The 15,655-nt window shown below is 44.5% G+C and overlaps 1 protein-coding gene across 5 annotated transcripts in view; it reads right to left on the reverse strand.

Annotated features, from left to right (window-relative positions):
* The window catches only part of SPOCK3 (SPARC (osteonectin), cwcv and kazal like domains proteoglycan 3), a 376,452-nt gene that overhangs the window by 248,682 nt on the left and 112,115 nt on the right, over positions 1-15,655 (reverse strand). The gene's annotated exons all lie outside the window — the stretch shown is intronic.

The raw sequence follows: 15,655 nt of genomic DNA on the forward strand, positions 1-15,655 counted from the left end.
TCAGCCACGGGCAGAAAAGCCACTTGCCCCATCCCCTCCTGAATTCCCAGACGGCATCCAAAATCAACCACCATCACTTTCTAGAGACTCAAAGTGATACCGGGCTGAGCACGGTCAGAGCTCAAAAACATGAGAGAGAATAGAAAACTGTGGTATACTAGCAAATAATTAATAGCTGGAAGGCCCCCCAGGTCATACAGTTAGTTAGTCCTGAGGATGAAAAGGTACACACAAGCTCTCCACCTCTGGCTTGGTTGCGCCTTCCCATACACAGACTCCAGAATCTCCAAAGAGCCCTTGTTGGCAGAATTTAATCTGCAACCCATAAGGTAAATCCTCACAAGGTCAGTCCCACCGGGAATCTGATGCTGCAGGATGGGTTTGGCCTTGGAACGGGGCCACTGGACCTGCAGCAGATCCAGGGGCACGTCCCAGGGTGTCCTCAGCATCCTGACTGTGTGTGTGTGTGGACATCAGTCTGTCCTCTGTCCATTCTTCCCTGGGAATCCCCTGCTCATCCTCTGACCCTATTTCCCATCCTGGACTTTCCCGGCATCCCCTGCTCCCCTTCGATCACTCTGCATCCATACCCACTCCCCTGACATCGCAGCCTGGACCCTCCGGCCTCTATTTGGTGAAGTCCTGATTCCCAGCAACGACCACAACCACCAATAGCTTTTCCACAAGCCAGCAGGAGACAAACGACTTCCTGGTCACCCTAATAGGACACAGTCACAGAAGCATAGAGACAGAGAGAGCAATTTGGGCCCTTAGTCATCTTCCGGAGAAGAGAGATTGGGCCAAAGTTTCCACACTGAAAGATCTGTGTATTCCCAAGGAGCAAAGAATCGGCAAAGCGTCTGCATTTGGGGAATACGTAAAAGACAGGAATACACCCGATTCCGAACTGCTGTACAATCGTACTTTTGGATTCTAACCTCCAGAGTGAAAGCAAAGGTAAGTATAAGCTATTGCTCTACTTATTAACAAAAGCTCTGTTAATCTTTGTAAATGTCCACAGAAGTCAAACAGTATGATGACGCCTGTGTGGGCCTACGCTGAGGGCTGGCGAGGGAAGTTCCCTAGAATTTCTGTGATTTGCGATTACATTCCCCGAGCCCTCTCGCACTAAACTTTAGGATTTCCCAACTAAAGTGACCTCTTCTTCTTTGCTGTGTTTCAACAGCTCAGGGAACTCACGAGGCACTGCTAGTTCTACAAGCTCAAGCACAGCAATGAAAGTCTGTCTGTTTTTTGCAATGTGTTCTATGTTGTGACAGCCTCATGTACATCTCAGCCCATCATGGGAGGAATGCCCAGCGTAAGAGTTAAGCCAGTACATTTCACAAAAGAGGAAGCCCCCCCTTAACACATGATTTGATCCCAAAATAGAGGAAGTAAGCTCTGTCTGGGCACAAAGGAATTATCCATGAGACAACCAACTGTTTCAGCCCCCAAGGCCGCGTTTATTACTCAAGTCCCCCTCGTTTCTCCAGTGATGTCCTAGGACCCTGAGAGAATTCATTTATACCACTTTAGTGAGCCCTTTACTTCTCAGAGAGCACTTTTATGCTCCCTGACTCACGGCAGATTATTAAACACATAAACAAACTGTGCCAAAAGAAATGTGCACTGGGGGATTCCTCAACTGTCTCTGCAAATCCCTGCACATCAAGGCTAAAATTCTTCTGCATATGTATGTGGGCTGGTTAGTTTCACACTGATATACAAAACTTACAATTCATTAATTTCAGGGAATGACACAGAAGTATTTGCCTTAATAAATAAAATAAGGACTTTCAAATATTGGGAGCCTTGGTTTTAACTATAAGAACACCAACAGGAACAAAAACTGAGAAGCACAGTGGCCTGGGGCTCCACTCGCTTGCCCTGGACCAGGTTCCCAGAACCTAGCTTTCAGCATCTATAAGAGGCAGCGTGTCTGCTGTCACTTCTCTCTCTGCTTCCCTGGCCTCACCTGTGCAGCAGGTCAGCCACCTGCCGAGAACACACGCTTAAACCCCCCGAGAACAGCACAGGTGAGCCAATGCACCCCATGGGTGGCCCAATACCTGTTTTCACAAATAAAGTTTTATTGAGACGAGGCTGCTCTGCCCCGCCAACCCAGAGCCCATCATATCAAATGTAAATAAGTTTATATTATATACAAATATTAAATGCATACTATCAGTCTGATACAAATCATTAGCACATAAAAGTCAATGAAAATATAGTACTAGTCAAAACTTAAATACTGTGTAAAACAGACAGAAGTTACTCATCAGAAATTTCTCGTTTTTAGAATGTGCTATGTTAAGAAACAAAGGATATTAGTTGGTTCCTTACTGAGCCAAGAGTATATTTCTGTGCTCATTTACACCTCCAGCAGCAAAAGTACGCTCTTCAGAGGCTATACTGACAGAGTGGGCAGGGGATATACTTATACACGAACTCCGATTACGTACAACTGTCCTTATTCATGATCAATACCTGGGAACTCCTTTCTGAACGTATCTATATTTAGACAAAAATTGAAAGCTATTTGGTTCACACTGAGATTTCACTTTTGGGTTTAAGACATTTTTTTTTTTTTTTTTTTTTTTGTGGTATACGCGGGCCTCTCACTGCTGTGGCCTCTCCCGTTGCGGAGCACAGGCTCCGGACGCGCAGGCTCAGCGGCCATGGCTCACGGGCCCAGCCGCTCCGCGGCATGTGGGATCTTCCCGGACCGGGACACGGACCCGTGTCCCCTGCATCGGCAGGCGGACTCTCAACCACTGCGCCACCAGGGAAGCCGTAAGACAATTTCTGATTTGCCCTCATGGTTATTATTACTATAATTTTATTTCCTCATGTACAAATTGAGATCCTGATGCACAGCTATTATCTCTAGTAACACCGCTACGTTCACAGTTCACTGGTTGATAAAATCTTCGAACTAAAGTGTGATGTGTTGCCCTAGAAGTTTCGCTTTGTGAGTACTACCTTCTTCCTCTTCTCTGCAGAGAGAGACGACTTTCTGAAAGAATGATCCTTTGCTCAATTCAAAAGATTAGTAATGTATACATATTGGGGTTTGTTTCAATATTTAAGGTTTACATTTCAGACTTCTTACAACACTGAAACAACAGTACTAACACCATCAACACAGTTTTTAAAAATAGCCCAGTTACCAGAAAGCCAAAAATGAGCATTACAATCAGGAAAGGATAATGAGGACAGTGGCTAAAACACAGTCCCCAGGAGCTACTTGCTCCTCTGTGCACCAGGACCAGATAAAGCAACCCCTCCTTTTAGGCCCAACTCTAGAGGCTTGGGACGAGAACCATCCATCTTAGAGTTCTGGAAGGTCCGGAATCCAGGCGTGGTTCAAAGGCTCTCTCAGGGGCAGTCAAGGTGCCAACCAGGCTACACTCCCTCCTAGAGGCCTGACTGACAAAGAGCTTCCGATCTGCCAGGCATTTTTGGTGATGTAGCATCCTTGCTCCCTTCTGGATGGGGGTTCCAGCTCCTGACTGGCTCAGCCCCTTCCCTGCCACACGGGGGTCCCCACGGGGCCACTCTCCGAGTGAGAACCCCGCCAGGGAGCCTGGCACACAAGACGGTCTCTTTACGCTCATCCCAGGATGACACCCCATCACTACTGCACCTTTGATTTGTTCACAGCGAGTGGCTGCACCCACCCCATCCAAGCCCAGAAGCAAGACCACCAGGATGTAGGGCCCTTCGGGCTAGGTTCGAGGTGCTGGAGACCCTTCCCCTCTTAGGACACAAGAACATTTCATTTTTCCACCGTCAGGATTTTGAAGGAAAGGAATTTCAAATCTCCCCTAGTCTCTTCAATTGCAAGATTCAGTCACTCCACTGTTATGCCTGTGCGGTGCGGCAGGGCCTCAGAAGGGGCAGGCTGGGGGGAGAACATTTATTTTTCCCAAACATTTCAGAACAAGCCTTTAGTAAAATACAACAAAACGAATTATTAAAAAATGAAACCGGGCTTCCCTGGTGGCGCAGTGGTTGAGAGTCCGCCTGCCGATGCAGGGGACATGGGTTCGTGCCCCGGTCCGGGAAGATCCCACATGCTGCGGAACGGCTGGGCCCGTGAGCCATGGCCGCTGAGCCTGCGCGTCTGGAGCCTGTGCTCCACAACGGGAGAGGCCACAACAGTGAGAGGCCCGTGTACCGCAAAAAAAAAAAAAAAAAAAAAAAAATGAAACCAAAACAGACATACAAACCCAAATTCATCACTACTGGAGTTAATCCATAGAAACAGAGATCAATATAAATGTTCGTGTAAAATAGCTAAGAAGGGTTTTCAATGCTCAGTCCCATCTCTGTCCCTGCCCAGCACAGGCTGCAAACCACACCGAGCTTGTGCGCACCCTCGGCAGCTCTGGTGGACTTGATGTGGACCTAGGTCCTCACAGGTGTGCCCCCCAAATGTTGTGTATCTACGCTGACAGTGTTTTCTGATAAAATGCTATGAATCCAACAATAAAAAGAATCACATCTCCAAAAGGCTGAGAACATTTCAGCCAATTTGATAGCTGGAGAAAAATTACGCTAAAGAATATTTTTCCTTATGATAAAGAGGTGAGATAAAATCAGTAACAATATTTGCATGGGATTTAGGACAAGTATCAGTTCATCCCTCCTCCCTCAGTCTGCAGTCATCAAAAAGCAGCACCTATCAACAAATGTAAGAACAGGAAATAAATGTGTTTGCACACTAAAATTTATATGAAAATGAATTACAGTAAAATTTTATAACATAGGGAATCCTATACAGAGCTGGGCATTTTCCAACTCTAATTATAATGAAGCACACAACCTAGAAACCAATATAAAAATTATAACCTGTATGCTTGCTAATAGCCTCTTCCACAATAAGAAATCTACAAAGTTTTAAACTAGTACAGTTTATTTTCTTAAGTGTCCACTAATTAATTAGGCTTATGCTCTACTAGAAGACTTTTTTTTTGCATTAGGTAATCTAAGAGCCAAAATATATAATTAGAAAATCAGAAAAGTGTGACTTCAGATACCAGCAACCAAAAATTAGAAATGTTTTAAAATTTATATAGTTCTCTTCATAAGTCAGCTTCCTACTTTTACATCCTGTCAGAACCAAACCAATAAAAATAAATTTACCATAGTGATATCATGTCCACACAAAGAGACTGAAGTGGAAGTCTGACACATACATCTAAAAGTATGCATGCAACTGAGTTGATTTTTTTAATCACGCTACAATAAATACATCAATTGAAATAAAAACTAAAACCAGAAGTTGTACGGTTGAGGTTCACCCCCTTTATCCTACATAAAGGAAAATAGGAAATAATAAATGTACCTTAAATTTAAAAACATCATATTCTTTTGGTATTAATTTTATGATCTGAAAAGATGAGTTTTGAAAGGATAATTAATCTTTTGTAACAAGTATGTGTGTGCATACACAGGTGTTCACACACATACACACCCACTTTTCATAGTTCTTCAGATTTGCACACAACCCTGCAATGCCTACCATCTTGTACTACTGTGATCTCATCCTTATAAAAAGAAAGACAAAAAACTATAGCTCAGATGAAGAGAAATGAAATTCTTAAGGAAATACACATGATATTCTTATCAACTGCATCTTGTAGCTCAAATTACCAGAATGTTTTTAAGGGAAGAAACCTTCTTTTAAAGGAATCTGATGTAAAACAAGACAATATCTACATTACATGTGCTTTCAGCTGGAAAAAAAAAGTAAGCCGTTTTATACGTGTAACTTTTAGAACAAACAATTCTGCTTCCTTTGTCTTTCTCCTGAACACACCAAAAAATGAATAAATTATTTAATGGCTCAGTGCTAACGTTTAGCCTGTGGTATCCAGTTTTACTGGTGCTCTGCGCTCCCCACTGGTACTTTGACAAGGGCAAACGTTAAGTAAGTTTTGAATATTATGGAATAAAAGGTTAGTATTAGGGCTTCCCTGGTGGCGCAGTGGTTCAGAGTCTGCCTGCCGATGCAGGGGACACGGGTTCGTGCCCCGGTCCGGGAAGATCCCACATGCCGTGGAGGAGCTGGGCCCGTGAGCCATGGCCGCTGAGCCTGCGCTCCCCAACGAGAGAGGCCACAACAGTGAGAGAGCCCCGCGTATCGCAAAAAAAAAAAAAAAAAAAAAAAAGATTACTAATAGTACCCATTATACTACATATGTTTGGTTTCATTTTGTATTGCACTTAGTTACTGCAGGTGAGCCATTTACAGAAGGAGGACAAAGAGAAAAGGATGAGGTGGGAGCAGCAAGGGGGGAGGGAGGGGGAGCTTCACAAATGTCCATTCAAAAGCTTTGAGAGGCCAGGTACAGGGGAGGCTCTGGCTGCTGGAAGGTGAAGTACGCAGGCGCAGCCTCTGTTCTCCCGTAATTTAGCCCAGCGGTCCCCAGCCTTTTTGGCACCAGGGACACGTTTCGTGGGAGACAGTTTTTCCATGGACCGGGGCAGGGGTATGGTGCAGGCAGGCAGTAATGCGAGCAATGGGGAGCGGGAGATGAAGCTTCACTGGCCCGTCACTCACCACCTGCTGTGCGGCCCGGTTCCTAACAGGCTGCGAACAGGTGCCGTTCCACAGCTCGGGGTTTGGGGACCCCTGACTTAGTCTACAAAGAGGTGATCGTGGTGGTAACATAATGTAGCCACATACGAAGTGTTAAATCTGCCTCAGCCTCACAGGGTCAGGGTCAGAGGACATGAAACAAGAACTGTGGCTTCAAAATCCACAAGAACAGGGCTTCCCTGGTGGCGCAGTGGTTCAGAGTCCGCCTGCCGATGCAGGGGACACGGGTTCGTGCCCCGGTCCGGGAGAATCCCGCGTGCCGCGGAGCGGCTGGGGCCGGGGGCCGTGAGCCGTGGCCGCTGAGCCTGCGCGTCCGGAGCCTGTGCTCCACAACGGGAGAGGCCCGCGTATCACACACACAAAAAAAATTCGCAAGAACAGTCATTTCCCACAGAAGCAAATGGAAAGGCATGCGGGCAGGAGAAAGCTCGGAGAAGTCTGAAGACAACAAGTAGTTCAGTGTAGGGATCGTAACTTGCGTGTGCGTGTGTGTGTGTGTGTGTGTGCCTGTTAGTCTGTATGTGTAGGAGGACAGGTCTGTTGGGAAAGAGTGGCGATGGGCTGGGGGGTTTCAGGACAGTCGAGGTGTCCAGGCAGACACAGAAAGGCAAACTCATCATAACCAGAATTGCTGCTACAAGATATATTTGTCCTTTCCTTCCAGATTCAAAGTTGGTCTAAATGTTTTAAGGTTGCCATGTGGCCTCTAGAAAAATCATGACGTTGGTGTATTTGTACGAGTCCTTAAGACCTACACAGAGTCCAGAATCAGGGACTAGTAACAAGAATAATAACCACCACCTCTAACGTAGTGTTTTTATACAGCATCACTCTTTAAACACTGGAATCAGCCTGGGAGGAAAGGCTGACTGACGGGGTCCCATGGCCGGGACCACCAGACACAAGACCTAAACCCAAACCACCCATGGCTGTGGTCCATTCTCTTCACCACTTTCATTACGCTTCAGTTTTCTAAGTTTTCATTTTATTAATTTCCAATTGTTAATAGCACTTTTGCTATGCAAAATAATCTATGAATTCCAACCTAAATTATTTTTGCTCACTGATTACCTAGCAAATATTTATCATCTATTGTGCTCCAGTTCTAAGCAAGAAACTAAAATCAGTGAATAAGATAAAGTGTCCTGTCTCCCTGGAGCACAGAGTCTGACTCTGGGGCTATGTCACAAGACGGTTCTGAATACTATTTATAGGTAAGAGAGGTCCTATGATATCGGGAAGATCCCTTTTGTTTTTCCAAATTCATTCCATTTTGATATTTACATTTTATTCTTTGCTTCTCAAAATGGCATTTGAGCAAACGCAAAAAAAAAAAAAAAAAAAATCTACCCTAGCATTCATAAGAGTATATGTGCAGAAATCTTACATGCAAACTCAGAATACTGTCAAATATAAAGATGAAACAGCTGTGAATGTCTGAAGCATATTTTAAAGACACAGAACTAAACCTTGTAGCTTTCTCCTCATATGCCAGTTTTCAAAAGTTTCAAAACTATTAACGACTTTTTAAAGCTTCCCACAAAATTGTTTTGTCAGTATCCATTCATGAGGAACGTCCTATATCCCTTGATAGAACCTAATTTATGCTCCTTGCTGTGTTTTCTTTGAACTATCTTGGATTTAATTATCTGGAATAACTGTTCCTCTTGACAAGAAATACTGTTTCTTGGGCTTATTCCACATCTGTAGAAATTTAGAAGCAAGATCCAATAGAGAGGGAGAAATCTTTATAGACTAAACCTACCAAGAAAATAAATGTCCAAGGAGCATGGTGAAAAGATCCATTTCCTTAGTTTTAATCAGTGATTAGATGCACATAAGAAAAAAAAAAATCAAACGCAATAGCCAATTTCTCCCTGAACGTGTGATTAATATCACTAGTCAATGGAATCTTGTTAGTAGTTCAAAGTGTTGTTAATTACAGTCCAGGGCAAAGCAAATTCAGTATCAAACACTTTTAGGCAAAAGTAAATGGGATTTTACTTTGGTGTTGGCAATGGTAATGTGTCTGGAGCTGTGCTATTTCATACATTATTAGCAGAGCTGTTTATGGACCTGCTGATACGATATTTAAAATGTACGCTGATGTAGGTATTAAATTAGATCAGAATTGTGTTTACCAGTTTTGGCTGGGAGGCCATATATGCTACAAAGATAAAAGGATTTAGACAGCTGAAAAGCCAGCAAGTAAAGTTAAAAATCCCTGTAATGAACTCAAGAGCCTCTGCTGTCTGTGGGAGCAGGCAAGGTCTTGCAAACCCATCGATGGTGAGTTCTCCTTTTACCAGTGATCTCCGCTCCTGCCATTTTTCCACACGTGGCTATTACTAACGGTCTCCACCCTCAGACATAATTATATTTGTCCCTAAAGTCAGATTCCTACTCTGTAGGGCTTTTCACATCCTCAAACATAAGTGCGGTTTCCCACAGCACAGTCCCGACCTGTGATCTGTTGCACCAGAACTGAGGGAGCGAGTGGCAGGTGACACTGGGACAGCCACCTGCACACGAGTGTCTGGTGTCCCCAGCAATCTGTTGCTTGGATTGATCAGCTCTCCGTCTGCGTTGCCAGCATCCCCTGAGGGCAAGCAGTCCATCATCCCTGAGAAGCAGTTACAGGAAGGCAGAGTAGCTCGGGATTCCCAGTCACAGGGTGAGCCTTTCTCCTAGCGCCGTCCCAGAGGGAAGTAGAAAGGACAAGGAGGACCTTATAAGTCATCTTAGGAATGCAGAGTGCTTGGACACCCACCAGGCAGCCGGAGGGGAGTGGCTTCAGATGAGACCCAGGAGAGTACTAGAAGAGACAGAAAGCCATCACGAGCCGTGAACGGCGCCTCAGCTTTGGGGCGTTAAGCCCGAGTCTCCTTCCTCCTGCCCGACCCTGAAGGCAGGCTGTGATGACGTCACGACGGAAGGAGTCGTTGCCTCGCCGCGACTCCGCCAGCTTCTCCTCCTGCTTGGTGGTGACGCCCTGCCCCCGTGGCAAGGCTTCTCTGAAGCTCACCCTGCAAACCTCCGCTTCCACTACTGTGCTGGCTCTTGAGGCAACGCGGAATGGCTGACGGTGCAGAAATACTACAGACACGGACACAGGGAAAGCTCTAGCTCTACAGTCAACTGGTGAAGGACCGTGAAAAAGCTACACACTGGGCTTCCCTGGTGGCGCAGTGGTTGAGAGTCCGCCTGCCGATGCAGGGGACACGGGTTCGTGCCCCTGTCCGGGAAGATCCCACGTGCCGCGGAGTGGCTGGGCCCCGTGAGCCATGGCCGCTGAGCCTGCGCTCCGCAATGGGAGAGGCCCGCGTACCGAAAAAAAAAAAAAAAAAAAGCTACACACTTTTAGCTTCAAATTCTTCAACTGAAAAACTGGATAAAACCACCTTTACTGGGAACCTGAAAATGCAATTTATGGCATTTAATGAGCCCTCAAATAAATAAAGCGTTGCTGCCTTCTTCCAAATGTTAGTGAACTACTATCAGAACTTCCTGTTAATACGTTCATTCCTTCAATTCTTTGCTCGCTCACTCATCCATGTAACTGCACTCAGTATATTAATGCAAAAGATGTCAACGTGTAGTTCCTGTGTAAGAAAGACAACATTCATCTACCAAAGAGACCCACCCCGACATCAAACTTTGAAAAGGGCAGAAAAGTCCTTTCACAACAACATCACGTTCTGGCGATTAAATCTCCCTCTCTGAATGGGAACCGTGCAGAGAACTAAGCTCTTGGAGCAGCAGCAGCAGGACAGAGACAGTGAAAGAGCCCAGGGGCCGGCAGTGAGCAAGGCTATGGCTGAAACCAGGTGTGAAGGAGAGAAGACAAGGCGGGGGGCCAGAGCAGGCTAAGGCCTTACTGGGAGCCGGGAGGGAACAGACACACTGGCCAGTGCCAGTCCCCACCTTCCTAATGACAGCGTGCAGGGAGAGGCTTTTCTTCCTCCCACCCCACCATGTGCCCCCCTCTTATCAACAACTGCATCCTCACGAAGCAGACAGGTAAATCCTCCGGGTGGAAATTCACTTTAAAACACGTGGTAGGCAGAGCTTGGACGCAGGTGCAGAACTTAACCGTGCATAAGGCCTGGAGGTGACCCGGCAGCACCTGAGTTGCCCGAAACAGGAATCGACATTGTAGGGACAGCTACCGAGTGATCACAACCTTGTGAAAATCTACAGGCGATTTTCATTACTTGGCATCAGACGTGCACATGTAGGAGAGAAAGTGCAGGGGCCCCAAAGCCCTGGTGAGGTCTGCCTGGTTGGTGTCATCTCTCTTCATAGACACGCGACCAGAAGCGCGACCAGAAGCCTGGCCGATCTCGCCTTTTCATCGGAATCCTGGAAACACCAGCCCACGGGCCACAGAAGAAGGTCCGCTGCCTCGTTGGTAAATACAGGTGTGGTGGCGCCCAGCTCATTCTGTACATATTGTCTTACGGCTTCTTTGGGCACTTCAACACCGGAGCTCAGTAGTCGTGACAGAGACCCCAGCCCAGAAAACCTAGCACATCTGGCCCCTTACAGAAAGTTTTCTGAGCTCTGCTTTACGTCACCGTCCCCGCAGCGGGAACCACTCCTGCAGGGATCATGTCAGACTCTGAGGTTTTCAAGCACATGGAGCAGCGGCATGACGGCGTCCGTGCCTGTTCACTAAAACGGCTGTGGTGAATCTGGCCTCAGTCTTTCTGGTTCTCACCTCATGGTGAGGTTGGGGGAGCAGTAGCCCACGGCCTCCACCGCCCTAGACGGAGTTCCCGGCAGTGGTAACAGCAATCCCCACACAGGATCAAGTCTGCAGGGTGTTGGCTCCAGAAAGGAGAGGAAAGGAAAGGAAAGGAAAGGAAAGGAGGGAGGGAGGGAAGAAAAGAAGGAAAGAAAAGGCTGTCCTGACATCCAGGACTTACCTGACCCTGAGCTCGGGCCCTACACGCCCGCACGCTCCTCTGACTCAGAGCAAAGCAACTGATGAGGAATTCATCTCCAAAATCTATAAACAGCTCATGCAACTCAATATCAAAAAAACAAACAACCCCACTAAAAAAATGGGCAGAAGATCTAAATAGACATTTCTCCAGAGAAGACATACAGATGGCCCAAAAGCACATGAAAGTATGTTCAACATCACTAATTATTAGAGAAATGCAAATCAAAACGACAATGCGGTATCACCTCACACCAGTCAGAATGGCCATCATCAGAACAATCTACAAACAATAAATGCTGGAGAGGGTGTGGAGAAAAGGGAACCCTCTTACACTGTTGGTAGGAATGTAAATTGGTAGAGCCACTCTGGAGAACAGTATGCAGGTTCCGTAAACAACTAAAAATAGAGTTACCACATGATCCAGCAATCCCACTACTGGGCATATACCTGGAGAAAACCATAATTTGAAAAGATAATACATCGACCCTAATGTTCATAGCAGCACTATTTACAATGGCCAACACATGGAAACAACCTAAATGTCCAACAGATGAATGGATAAAGAAGATGTGGTACATATATACAATGGAATATTTACTCTGCCATAAAAAAGAAAGAAATAATGCTTTTTGCAGCAACATGGATGGACCTGGAGACTGTCATACTGAGTGAAGTAAGCCAGACAGAGAAAGACAAATATCATGATATCACTTACACGTGGAATCCAATGCATTATTTCACGAACGGTCTGAAACAACAGGTCATCCACAAAGAAATGAAAGAAGCTGGATCACGATCTCATACTTTATATACACAAAAATACTGTCTAAATTTTAAAATTAAAAGCAGATTACTGAAAATTTTGTCTTGCATTTAGAAGAATATCGGCATCACTTCACAACTGGGCAGGATATATTAAGAGACAAGGAATTCTTTCCAAGAGGAGATATTAATTTAAACACACTAAAATTCCCAACTTTTGACGTCAAAGCCACCCGTTAATACAAGTTAACAAAAATAAAGCAGTATGGAGCGAGAGAAGTTATTTGCAACATATAAAATCAACAAAAAAAAGATCTCCATAATTTTTTAAAGCGGCAACTGAACAACAACAACGGCAGCAAAAACAGGTGACCTGACGGAAAATGAGTAAACTTCATATAAACAGGCACTTGGAGGAGCAGAAAGCACCAATGGCCAAACTTTATCAAAAGAAAAAGGTCTCAAAGTTATTCAGCCAGGAAAAAACAAATGCCAACCACATGGGATACCATTTGAAGTCCAATACACCGGCTTTTATTTGTTTCTTTCACACTGAGAATTCCAAGCATTGGCGTGGACATGGACTCATAACTCAGGACCACGTGCACTGTCACGTTTCTGCGTGTGATGATCTGCTCGTTCCCTGACACAGCAGCTCCGCTACCAGAGGTCCACCTACAAGGATAAACAGTCCCCAATATCACAGTTTGCAGAAGCAGGAAAACAGAACCCACGTGTGTCCACCGACAGGGGAAGGGATGTGTGTATGTGTATATATATATTTTTTCCATTTATTATCATTGGTGTATAGGATTTAAGTGAATGAATACTGCATCTCATCACAGTATAGAATGCCACAGATTTTAGTAATATATTTATTCACTGGAATTATATATATATACACAGATATACTATGTATCTGTAATATATTCACTCGAATTAAATATCTGTTATAGGTGAATCTCAAAATCAGTGCTGAGTAACAAAAGCACGTCATGGAACAACATATACAACATGATGACATGTATATAAAAATAGAAAACAAGAGGAATGGGAGATAAACGTGTAGTAAGCTAGACTGAGAAATCACAGACTAATAATGACAGAATTCAGATTGGATGTTACCCTTGTGTGGGGCAGAAAAAGAATTCAACTGGAAAACTGGGGACTTTAGGAGTATTAACAATGTCTCTTTTTTTTTTTTTTTTTTTTTTTGCGGTACGCGGGCCTCTCACTGCTGCGGCCCCTCCCGCCGCGAAGCACAAGCTCTGGACGCGCAGGCCCAGCGGCCACGGCCCACGGACCCAGCCGCCCCGTGGCACGCGGGATCCTCCCAGACCGGGGCACGAACCCGCGTCCCCTGCATCGGCAGGCCGACTCCCAACCACTGCACCACCAGGGAAGCCCAATGTCTCATTTCTTAATCTGCTTGTGCTTACATTCGTATTTTTTGTTAGTTTTACACTGTGTATACATTATTTTACCTTGGTTATATGTAACTCACAAAAGATTGTGTTAATCGGTCACCTATGAGAGGATGACTAAACAGAAGCTGCAGGCAGTTAAGGAATATTAACTTCAATATATCAAAGTCATACGTTTTGTCAATTATCAGGTGCAGGGACAAAAATCTATGTGATTTATACTTGGTATTTTAATTCATCAACCTACTAATCTCCAAAGATGTTTCCAAATTCTCATTATTACTTGAAAACTCAAGCAATGATTTCATGCATGTGTTCATGTTTTCATTTAACCAAATGTCTAGTAAGTGCCAGGCCCTTTTTTGTTAATGGGTGTACATCATGGAAAACAGACAAAATTTCTCACCTCTGTGATGCTTATATTATGGAGGGAGTGAGACGGATGACAAAATCTTTTTTCAGTAAATTAATGACAGTGTTATATCGGGTGTATGTTAGAATGCAGTAGTAGTATGAGAAAACTAGAGCAGGCAAGGGGCCCTGGGATGCTGCCAGGTCTGCCCTTCCTGTGGGGGCAGCAGAGTCCCGAGTTGTCTTCTGAGACACAGGATTTCTGATTTAGAACACGCCTTCAACTGTCAGACCAGTTCCTTGTTCCTGGATACTGCATCCTTAGAAATGAAGATAAAGTCCTCAGAGACCAAAAATATAATAAAACAGGGTAAGTATCTAAGTTTCAAGCTTCTTATTCTATTCTAACCAGTCAAACCTCCGCAAAATATGTTCAAAATAAGTAATCAAAATCCTGATGCTTGGATAGTGGAAAAATCTGAAGGTATTTGTGCTATGTTAGAAAAGCAACATATAAATGGAAATAAAAGTCATTTACTAGAAGACTTGATTATCTACAGGTTTGTGAGGTGCTGAGTGGGATGAGATGTGGTTTCAGCCGCCCCCCCCCAAAATTTTCCAACTATAAATCTCCATTTGAGATTGTAATTCTTATAAATTGAAAAAGGCACTGAATTTGGGACCCTACAAGTAATGAAGAACTTCAGTCACCTCACTTGTATTGATAAAAACCAAAAAAGAGAAGAAGCAGGGTTGGGATGAGGTTCGCATGAAATTATTCTCAAGGATTAGGCTCCCTTTTACTTATTTTTATTAATTTATTTATGCCCTAAACATTTAATTTATAAACTCCTTCTGTTCGCCAGTCACTGGCCTTGGTGCCATTGTGAGAACTGGGGGCCAGGCCCCGGGAGTCTTCATTACCATGTTACAATTCAGTGCTTGCTACCCATTGTCACTTGCACTGCACAAGGTCCTAAACGTCCAGCCCCTGCCCTTCCTCTCCACTTCATCTCTACCCACTCTCCTCTCCATCCACAGCAGGGACACACCTTCTCTATCCATCCTCCTCTTTCCACACCAGCGACACATCTTGCTGCTGCCGTGAACTGTTCCTATTCACAGCCTCACACTGCTTCATTAGACCTCACTAAATGTCATCTCAAATGTGTTTTCTCTCACCCTTACTAAAACTGTCCATCACTCATCATCCATTTAGACTGGTTTTAGTTTCCAGGTTTCCAGATAGTCTTTATCGTACCTGAAATTACATTACATATTCATTTCTTTGGCTATTAGGATACAATAAAAAGACATAAAAATGAGGAGTATATTACTTTAACTGCTTACCAGTATGCATTGATTATTCACAAAGAAACTGGACTAAATCACCAAAACAAAAAGAATTCCATCTTAGAGCTTTAGTATGATTATGATACAATATGGCATGTGCCATGAGTCAAAGTATATGATACTTTTTCCACTGTGATAAGGCAACATCTCCAACATACTGGACTTCATGAGTTAAGATGAATTATGGGGCTTCCCTGGTGGCACAGT

Source organism: Phocoena phocoena, chromosome 6, assembly GCF_963924675.1.
Source record: "Phocoena phocoena chromosome 6, mPhoPho1.1, whole genome shotgun sequence".
NCBI lineage: Eukaryota > Metazoa > Chordata > Mammalia > Artiodactyla > Phocoenidae > Phocoena > Phocoena phocoena.